This window comes from Callithrix jacchus, chromosome 1 (assembly GCF_049354715.1).
Source record: "Callithrix jacchus isolate 240 chromosome 1, calJac240_pri, whole genome shotgun sequence".
NCBI lineage: Eukaryota > Metazoa > Chordata > Mammalia > Primates > Cebidae > Callithrix > Callithrix jacchus.
This window is the reverse complement of record NC_133502.1, coordinates 10,482,060-10,493,110: the sequence shown is the minus strand read 5'-3', so window position 1 is coordinate 10,493,110 and position 11,051 is coordinate 10,482,060. Positions and strand designations below refer to the sequence as shown.

At 36.9% G+C, this 11,051-nt stretch overlaps 1 pseudogene; it reads left to right on the top strand.

The window, feature by feature from the left end:
- Nucleotides 1-2,623: 2,623 nt before the first annotated feature.
- Nucleotides 2,624-4,047, top strand: LOC100401554 (bromodomain-containing protein 7 pseudogene; annotated as a pseudogene).
- Nucleotides 4,048-11,051: the final 7,004 nt, after the last annotated feature.

Here is an 11,051-nt window from a genome sequence, read left to right as displayed (position 1 = left end):
GGCAGAGGCAGGAGAATTGCCTGAACCCAGGAGGCGGAGGTTGTGGTGAGCCGAGATCGCGCCATTGCACTCCAGCCTGGGTAACAAGAGCAAAACTCCATCTCGGAAAAAAAAAAAAAAAGAATCAGATTTCAAATTAAGCATTATATTAACTAGGATGACATGCACACGTATACACACAAACACACACGGAAGGGAATTGCATTCCTTGTCTTTGATGACAGAGTTGGGAATAACCTAAAAGTTACCTTCAAAGCATCAGAAATTTAGAATCAATCTGAAGGAGAATGGTGTTAAGAGTCTGGATCATAACTACAAAAAAAGAAAAATAGGCAAGCAGAATTAGTAAAATTTGTTGACAATAATTGAGGTTAAAAAACTGGGGTGTATAATATATTACCTTTTCTAATCATATTACGCATCTGTTATTTATCCTTTCTTTCAGATATCTAATCATCAAATAGTTATCTAAGCCTGGCTCTGTACCAAGTCATATGCTAGGAGCTAGAGCTTGAAAGGCAGATGGCAATCTCTGCCAATGAGAAATGTATAATCTCATGGGGAGACATAGACACACTGTAGTACAGGAAATGCAGGAAGGAACCTCACATTTTGGGGGTGTCTACTATGTGGCAAAGACCATGCAATGTGCTAAATACCTACGTATATTATTTCATGATAACAGCTAAAGCCAATTTCTTATAACTTTGAAACTTTATCAGAGACCCAGAAAATTATTCACTCAATATAATAACTAGACAAAATTTTAAACTTAACATTAAGAAATTGTCAAAGAACTTTATTTTTAATGACAAGGGAAGCTTTCAAGGATCTCATCTCTACACATCAGAAGAAAAAGAACAAAAAAGAAAGGTTAAGTTGGATTTGAGAGAGAAAAGGGGATTACATAAAATAATGTCTGAAGTGAGGTTAAGCAATGGAGACATTCTTGAGGATGGTTTTTACAAAAGTAAAATAAATTCTGAAATTTATGAATGTCGAAATCAAATAATAAAGGGAATCATTTGACTGAAGACTACACAACTCAAGAACTGAGTTGAATGATTATTTTCTGTTGGAAACAGAACGTGCTCATGGCCTTACTGCTAAGCTCTCCAAGATGTCCTAACATAGCCCAAAGGATGCCTGGAACTGTGACCCCAAGGGCACATGGAGGAAAGCTTACATGAGGCCCAGGTGTTCATGGGTCCACAAGCATTATTCTTTATCAGGTACAAATAAAAGGATCTTTTAAAAGTTCACAACTTTCAAGGACAAACCAACTGCAAAAACTAGCAGAAGAAAAGTAACCAAAATTAGAACTAAAATGAATGAAATTGAGATGTGATAATGCATACAAAAAAATCAATGAAATTAAAAGTTGGTTCTTTGAAAGAATAAATAATATTGATAGGCCCCTAGCTAGAGTAATACAGAAAAAAAGAAGATCCAAATAAATATAATCAAAAATCACAAACATGACATTATCACCAACCCTACAGAAACACAAAAATCCCTCAGAGACTGTTATGAACATCTGTATGCACACAACCTAGAAAACTTAGACGTAATGGGTAAATTCCTGGATACATACAACCTCACATGATTGAACCAAGAATTTGAAATCCTGAACAGGCCTAGAAATCCCCACAGCTTCTACCCAAAGCCTCCTAAAACTGATAAACAACTTCAGTAAAGTTTCAGGATACAAAATCAACGTACAAAAATCAGTAGTATTTCTATCACCAGAAACATCCAAGCTGAGGGCCAAATCAAAAAAGCAATTCTATGCAGCAGAAAGATGATGTATAATTAAAAAGTGCAATTTTATTCACAAGAGTCACAAAAAGAATAAAATGCCTAGGAATACAGCTAATAACAGAGGTGAACAATCTCTCAAACAAGAATTACAAAACACTGCTGAAAGAAATGAGAGCCAACAAAAACAAATGGAAAAACATTCCACGCTCATGAATAAGAAGAATCAATGTTGCTAAAATGGCGATACTGCCCAAAGCAATTTACAGATTCAATGCCATTCCTACCAAATTACAAACATCGTTTTTCACAGAATTAGAAAAAAACTGTTCTTAAATCCACATGGATTGGCCTCCCAGTACCCAGTCTCTGCAGGCCGCTCCCACCCTCTGCTGGCCTGGCCTGGACTGAAAGCTGTGCCGCAAGCCTGGGCCTCGTTCTGGGCGCAGCTCTGGGCGCGGGCACCAGGGCTGGTCGGACATAGGCAAGAAGCCCAAGAAGCCCAGGTCCTACAAACACCTCTAAGAGGAGTATGTAGAGAAGCCCTTGAGGCTGGTCCTCGAAGGAGGAGAGAAAAAAGTCACTGAACTCTCCATGGGCAGCTCAGAGCATGACTCTAGCCTCTTCCAAGGCAAGATTGATCATAAACACAAGAACAGAAAGCAGAAAAAAAGAAATAAGGAGAGGAGCAGATTCCAGGGGAAGATAAAGAGAGAAAACAGAAAAGAGTTAAGGAGGATAAAAAGAAGCGATATGGAGATCTTGTGGAGAATGAGGCAGAAAAAGACCTCCAGTGTCATGTCCCTGTGAGATCCTCTCACAAGCTCTTTAGCCAAACAAGAACAGACAGACACCCCTTCAAGAAGCTTTGAATCAACTGATAAGACAATTGCAGAGAAAAGATCCAAGTGCTTTCTTTTCATTTCCTGTGACTGATTTTATTGCTTCTGGCTACTCCATGATCATTAAACATCCAATGGATTTTAGTACTATGAAAGAAAACATGAAGAACAATGACTACCAGTCCAGAGAACAAAAGGATAACTTCAAACGAATGTGTACTAATGCCATGATGTACAACAAACCAGAGACCATTTATTATAAAGCTGCAAAGGAGCTGTTGCACTCAGGGATGACAATTCTTAACCAGGAAAGAATCCAGAGCCTGGAGCAGAGCATAGACTTCATGAGTGACTTGCAAAAGCTCAAAAGCAGAAAGATAGAACAGGTGGCTTGCAGAGTGGGGAGGATGGAGGCTGCTGGCCAAGAGAGAGAGGACTCTGGAGATGTCGAAGCACAAGGCTTCAAGAGTCCCAACAAAGAAAATTAAAAGAAAGACAAAGATATGCTTGAAGATAAGTTTCAAAGCAATAATTTAGAGAGAGAGCAGGCATCACTTGACCAAATCATGAAGGAATCTGGGGGAAAGTTGACCAGGCAGCTTGTGAACAGTCAGTGTGAATTTGAAGTAAGAAAACAAGATGGAACCACAACGTTGGGGCTTCTCCATCCTGTGGATCCCATTGTAGAAGTGTTATATTTGAATTGTGGACCCTACAGTTCTTATGCACTGCATTATGACCATGTTCACGAATACCAGCAAGATGATTCTGATTTAATCTATTCAACCTATGGGGAATACTCTGATCTCCCAAGCGATTTCAGCATCCATGAGTCTTGGGCCACATGCCAAGATTATCCATATGTTATGGCAGATAGTTTACTAGATGTTTTAACAAAAGGAGGGAATTCCAGGACCCTACAAGAGTTGGAGATGTCATCGCCTGAAGATGAAGGCCATACTAGCACACTGGACACAGCAAAAGAAATGGAGATTATAGAACTAGAACCAACAGGGCGTTTGGACCCCAATACTCAAGACAGGCTCACAGCACTGAAAGTAGTAAAAAACTTTGGTGCTCCAGTTGAAGTTTCGACTCTGCAGAACCTAAAGTATTCAGAAGCAACTTGATGAGACCACCACCAAATTGCTCAGGAAGCTCCAGGAAGTCAGAACGAGCATTTGAGCACCAGACCCCCTCCCAATATGGTCTGTCTCTTGGGTCCCTCATACAGAGAAATGCATCTTGCTGAACAAGTGACCAATAATCTTAAAAACTTGCATAGCAAGTAACTCCAGGTGATATTGTAAGCATGTATGGATTTCAAAAAGCAATGGGGATTTCCATTCCCTCCCCCATCATGGAAAACAACTTTCTAGATTTAACAGAAGATCTTGAAGAACCTGAAAAGATGGATGTTGCTGAGTCTGGACCTGGTGGGAGTTGAGGCACCTGGTACATTCAATATACTTTTCCATTCTTAACTTAGAAATGCTTTTCAGAAGATATTAAATATTTATAAATTGCGTTTTTAATTAAACTTTGGAACAGCGAATTTGAATGTTCCAGAGGTTGGAACTTGTATTAGGTAATAAAAGCTGGACCTGGGAAAACAAATAAAATAAAATAAAATAAAATTCACATGGGACCAATAAAAGAGCCCCAATAGCTAAAGCAATCCTAAGCAAAGAGAACAAAGCTAGGAGTATCACATTATCTGACTTCAAACTATACTACAAGGCTACAGTAACAACAACAACAACAAAACCCAAAAAACAAAAAACATTACGGTACAAAACCAGACACATAGAGCAATAAAACAGGTTAGGGAACCCAGAAAGAAACCTGCACAATTACAACTATCTGATCTTTGACAAAGTTGACAGTGACAAGCAATGAGAAAAAGACTTCCTAGTCAACAAATGGTCCTGGGGTAGCCAGCCTGCCATACACAGAAGGTTGAAACTGGGCCCCTCCCTTCCGCTGTATATACAAATCAACTCCAGATAATATAAGACCTAAAATATACAAACCCTAGAAGGAAACCTAGGAACTACCATTCTGGACATAGGCCTTGGCAAAGATTTCATGACAGTCTCCAAAAGCATCTGCAACAACAAAAAAAATGGAGACCTAACTAAACTAAAGAGCTTCTGCAGAGCAAAAGAAACTATCAGCAGAGTAAACAATCTATAAGAGGAAAGATTTGTAAACTATGCATCTGATAAAGGCCTAATATCCAGAATATGTAAGGAACTTAAAAAGTGAAAAACCATCCCATTAAAAAATGGGCAAAGGGCATGAACACTCTTTTCAAAAGAAGGCATACATATAACCAACAAGCATAGGAAAAATGCTCAACATTACTAATCATTAGAGAAACGCAAATCAAAACCACAATGAGATACCATCTCACACCAGTCAGAATGGCTATTAACAGAGGCTCGGGAGGCTGCAGAGAAAAGAGAACTCTTACCTGGTGGAATGTAAATTAGTTCAGCCACTGTGGAAAGCATTTTGAGATTTCTCAAAGGACTTAGAACTACCATTCAACTTAGCAAACCCATGACTGAATATACACCCAAAGGAATATAAATCATTCTACCAAAGAGATATACGCATTCATATGTTCATTTCAGCACTATTTATAATCGCAAAGACATGGAATCAACCTAGACGCCCACCAACAATGGACTGGATAAAGAAAATGCAGTACACCATGGCATACTATGTAGCTATGAAAAAGAACAAAATCATGTACTTGCAGCAACATAGATGCAGCTAGAGGCCATTATCTTGAGCAAATTGGCACAGGAACAGAAAACCAAATAATACATGTTCTCACTCATAAGTGGGAGCTAAACGTTGAGTACCTGTGGACACAAAAAGGAGAACACAAGAGGGAGAACACCCTCAGGGCCTACCTGAGGGTGGAGAGAGGGAGGAGGGCGTGGGTTAAAAAACCTACCGATCAGGTACCATGCTCATTCCCTGGGTGATGACATTATCTGTACACCAATCTCCAGCAACATACAATTCACCCATATAACAAATCTGCACATGTACCCCTGGACCTAAAATAAAAGTTGAAAAAGAAAAAAAGAAGATAACCCTTTCTCTTGTAACAAAGCTGAAAAAAATACCAGTGACTTAATAAGAGATTATTTTTAGCACATGAAAAAAAAAATTCACGGTTTTCTTTTATAAGATAAAAACGGAAAACTTTCAAATCTGGAGACACCGATTTTACTCTATTTTTCTTAGTAAGACTTGTGGAGGGCTCTTCCTGCAGTAAGTGACAAGAATAGCAAAACACACAGGATTTCAGCATACCCATGAAAGAAAGTAGCTGGCTTATTCTAGTTCAAGTAGGAATGTAGTGTTTTATAAAGATGTCATAAATCACTTACAAAAGGAAGATTTATTCAATAAATGAGACAATTGCATAGCTATTGGAGAAAAAGTAAAGTTGAACGTCTACATTGCTATATGCCAAAACAAATCTCAAGAAGATTAAAGATTTAAATATAAAAATAAGCATAGCAACTAGAAGAAAAATAGTTGAATTTCTTTTACTTTACATTGGAGAAAGACATTCAAGCATGAAATCAAAGGCAGAAAGCCATGAAGAAAAATATTAACAAATGAAACTTATGAAAACATTTAAAACTCATATATATATATATATATATATATATATATATATATATTTAAAGCCATAATTCATTTAAAGGCAAAAAACAAAGTAGAAGAATATTTGAGTCATATCTGACAGATGATTTGATATATAAAGAGCACTTGTCAATCAGTAAAAGACACTCAACACAAAAAAATGAGCAAAGACAAAAACAGTCAAATCCTACATAATATACGTAAATGGCCAATAAACATACAAAAGTCTTCAACTTTGCCAATAATTAAAGATAGGATATTTGCCTACAAAGTTAGCTTAAAATATTTACAATTATAATAGCAGTGTTTTTGAAAAAACAGAAAAACAAACACTCTCAAACCTAGTTATGAGTATAAATTGTATAATTCTGTAGATAATTTAGCAATATGTACAAATATGCTTAAAATAAAGATACAGTTGACTTAGTAATTATCTAATCTGTTCTAAGGATTATTAACTTATTTATTATTAATTACAAATTATAAATGCTTGAAAATTTATAATTTTGAAAATTTTATATATAAAACTGAAAATTCTATATACAAGTTTATTCAACATATTTTTGACTGCATTATTTTTAATAGTAAAAAAATGGAAAACAATATAAATGAGTCACAATTTGGAAATCATAGCCCACTCATATGCTGGTATGAAAAGTCATGTTTTTTAAAGAATATTTCAGGCCGGGCGCGGTGGCTCAAGCCTGTAATCCCAGCACTTTGGGAGGCCGAGGCGGGTGGATCACGAGGTCAAGAGATCGAGACCATCCTGGTCAACATGGTGAAACCCCGTCTCTACTAAAAATACAAAAAATTAGCTGGGCATAGTGGCGTGTACCTGTAATCCCCGCTACTCGGGAGGCTGAGGCAGGAGAATTGCCTGAACCCAGGAGGCGGAGGTTGTGGTGAGTGGAGATCACGCCATTGCACTCCAGCCTGGGTAACAAGAGCAAAACTCTGTCTCAAAAAATAAAAAAAAGAATATTTCAAAATACTGGAAAATATACTTACTATAACTCATATACGGGAATAAAACCTGTGTGATCCCAATTTTTATAGATTATCTAAGATTTGTTCTTATCTTCCACTGATTTCCCCCTTGGTCATAGGAGACATTCAATAATTTTTGTTAAATTTAAAAGAAATGAATTTCTTTGTACACAAAAAATAACTATTAGTTTATTCTAGGTAGGAGGCTTATACGTGATTCTTATTTCTTCTGTATGATTTACTTTTCAAGTTTACACGGAAAATGTTTACAACTTTTATGAGTAAAGAAGTCTTATTGATTTGGGTTATAAAACATGTTCCCAGAACATATTAAAAGAAGTAAGAGAAAAAGAATTTTTTGTTGTTATGTGAATTTTTAAGAGACAACCTTTAATTCTAGAACATTGCCAGAATATTGCCTTTTAGATCCTACAATAGGCTGGCACACTGGGGCGATGTGCTGTAATGTGTTACAGCTAACATCACAGCCTCTTACTCCATGCATGGATGAAAAACTAAACTCTGAACAAGAAAGTGAATAAAGTGACCCATGAATCCATCATGGGTGCTTATGTTCTCTTGATCCTTGATTAAGAAATAAAAAGTTGAATGCAAAACTTAAGCATAAAGTGTAAAGATGAGATCCTTTTATAGTCTTTAGCCTAGTTCTGGTTTTTACAGGTGATGTCACCCTGGCAATCACATAACGGGGCTATTACTTTGTATTTATAAATAGTACACCAGAGGAACTGGAGACAGAATCAAGAGGAAAATGTGTTGCCCATACTGTGTTCAGCACATATTTACTTAGCCCGCTTGTCCTACAATGTTCTAACCCCCATGAGAACAGAAAAGTTTTTTTCCATCCTATCTCCATCTACTTTGGAGCAGAGGGAATAGCACATAGTGAAAGAAACCAGACACAAAAAGCCACATATTGCATGATTCCATTTGTATAAAATGTCCACAATAGCCAAATCCATGGAGACAGAAAATCAATTAGCATTTGTCTGGGCTGGAGGGAGGGGGAATGGGGAGTGACTGTTTAACAGGTACAAGATTTCTTTCTGGGGTGAAGAAAGTATTCTGGAATTAGTAATGATGGCTCCATGATTCTGGGAACATACAAAACCCACTAAATTGTAGGCTTGAAAATGGTAAACTTTACAGTATGTGAATTATAACTAGATTTAAAGGAAAAACATCTTAAATAGAGTGTAAAAGACCAGCAAAACTCATGAGGAAGAGGCTGGGTCTGGTGAAGGGAGGAACTACTCCAGCTGGGTCTACTCAGTCTAATCATCCTTCTGTGGCAAATCCTGGAGGGGTTCTTAACCCCGCAGTTCTGAAAACGGCAAAAAGATTTCTTGATAACAAATGACTCAAACTATAATATATGCAAGGACAAAATACACATTATTACATAAAAATATTTTTATGCCTATATATATATATTTACTATATAAAAGATATATTAGTATCTAAACATTACAATATTTACCTCCAGTTTCTCTTCACTGAAGTTGATGTGGAGAATTATCAGGCCTGATCCCCTCTCTGTTTCTGTTGATCCTCTCCTATGCGACACACTGTTACTGGTTTCACCCATCTGCTCTGGAATCCTTATGTCCATATCTTATCTGTTATTTTCTACATTTTAATGAAAATGTTACAGTCATTGTTGACATCTTTGCAACATTATTGATTATCCACATTTGATCACAAACATTTATGTCTTCCTAAAGAACAAAACGCCAGAATAAAATGATAATTAATATGTGCTCAGCCAAGTGTGTGTGCTCACAATTTAAAACTCTGTGTCACAAACATTTTTAGGCCCAATGGAATGAACTACAAAAGAAGGCAATAAGTTTTGTCCAAGTATTTTGGATGCAAATAAATATTAAGGCAACTGTAATTCATACCTCACCAAAAAATAACAGCAAAAAACTCACCAAACTGTGACATAATTATTGAACCATGTCAAAAACTCACATTTCTTTTTCTTCTTTCATGATTTTTATTTCTTCTGCACGTTAGTAGCAGAATGTGCCAGCGTGGGGGAAAAGTAAGTTATTTTAAATAAATGAAAGTTACATGACAATTGAGTCACCTCCAGTGTTAGTAAAGCTTTTAACCTGGTCATTATTCCATGTGTGGAAACTGCAAGTTGAATATTTCTGTTAACTATGAGTGAAGTTTAAATTCAAAACCTGTGGTCAAAAACATTAATCGAGACCACACAGATATGATTCTTTTTTCTTTTGAGATAGGATCTTACTCTGTCACCCAGGCTGGAGTGCAGTGGCATAATCATAGCTCACTGCACCCTCAAACTCCTGGGTTCATGCAATCCCATCTCAGCCTCTGGAGTAGCTGGAATTATAGGCATGAGCCATTGTGCCCAGCCCAGATATGATTCTTAAAAGGATCAATAAAATAAAATAAACATAAAATTAAGTAAACATTTTAATAAAACAGATCACTTTCAAGACTAGTATTTGGCAACTGATCCTATTAAATTCCGGTTTATTAGAGAATGCACGAATACATATACATTCTCCATGCATGAAAAACAACACACTTATTTAAAACCCTGGGATATAAGTTTTTGTGGTCACTGAAGATTTAAGCATGAAAAACTACTTCTAGATGTGCTTCCAAAACATTTTGGTGTCAGAGAACCCTGAAAATAGTTCTTGATACTCTCTGGGATGCAGTTTCATGGGCTGTTATATTCTGAAGTACTTACTACTTTGCCATCTACGTGATTCCGTGAAACATCATTCCTGATCTGCATCTCTCCACTTATGTAACTGATCAGTGGACTGAAATCTGCAGGTCTTCTATTCCGTTTGGTCAACATGGGCTTGCCTGTCACCCTTCATTGTGCTTCTTCAAAGAACAGTTGCCACCTTATCTGGGAACAGCTCTCTTTATGAGTGCTACTCATGTGAAATAATCTTTCACCACTGAGGCCACTATTTCCTTAGCACAAGAAGAGACATTTATCTTGTGGCTAATGGATAATTAATTTTAAAACTGTATATTATGACACAATTTAAAAAAAGGAAAAGGCAAGCTGGACAATGGGACTAAATGTCCCTTCTTCAAATTGACTCCTATTTAGCTCTTCCAATGTCATCCCAAACACAGATAACTTTTCTTTCATGAATTGTTCTCCTGAATGATTTATACATGTCGTGTTATCTGAGGCTCTCTCTGGGTCCCCTGGTGGATTTAGCCAGCCATCAGCTGCATAATTGTTAATTTTAACACTATAAAAGGTTCTGATGCAGAAGAGATATGGTGTTGGTAGGAGAATTAATTGAAATGTATCTCCCAATCACACTAGTCTCCTACTGCTGGTTTCCCACACACAGAAATTATACTTTAGATTTAAGGTTAAAATAAATTTACATCTTTGCTGCTCATAAAGCCTTGAGTCTAGTGGTAAATGGAAACGTTAATTGTTTCTAATATCCATGAAGGTTTTTTCACCCTGAGAACAATTCCGGGAACTGTACAGGTCATGGTCCAATGCACATTTTCATAGGTAGAGTAGCTCTTGCAGTCAAAGGCTGACAAGAGATAGGGTGGGAAGGAAGGTTATGGGAAAAGAAATGCGGGAGAGAGGAGAAACGGGGAAGACTGAGAAGAAAGAAAATAGTAGGTGTCATTTATTACTAAATCTGCAACCCTTCTTTTACATTTCTCAACCAGAATGATAATTTTCCAGATTTTCCATGCAGAAAAAAAAAAGCAATAAGAGGTAATATAGGCAACATT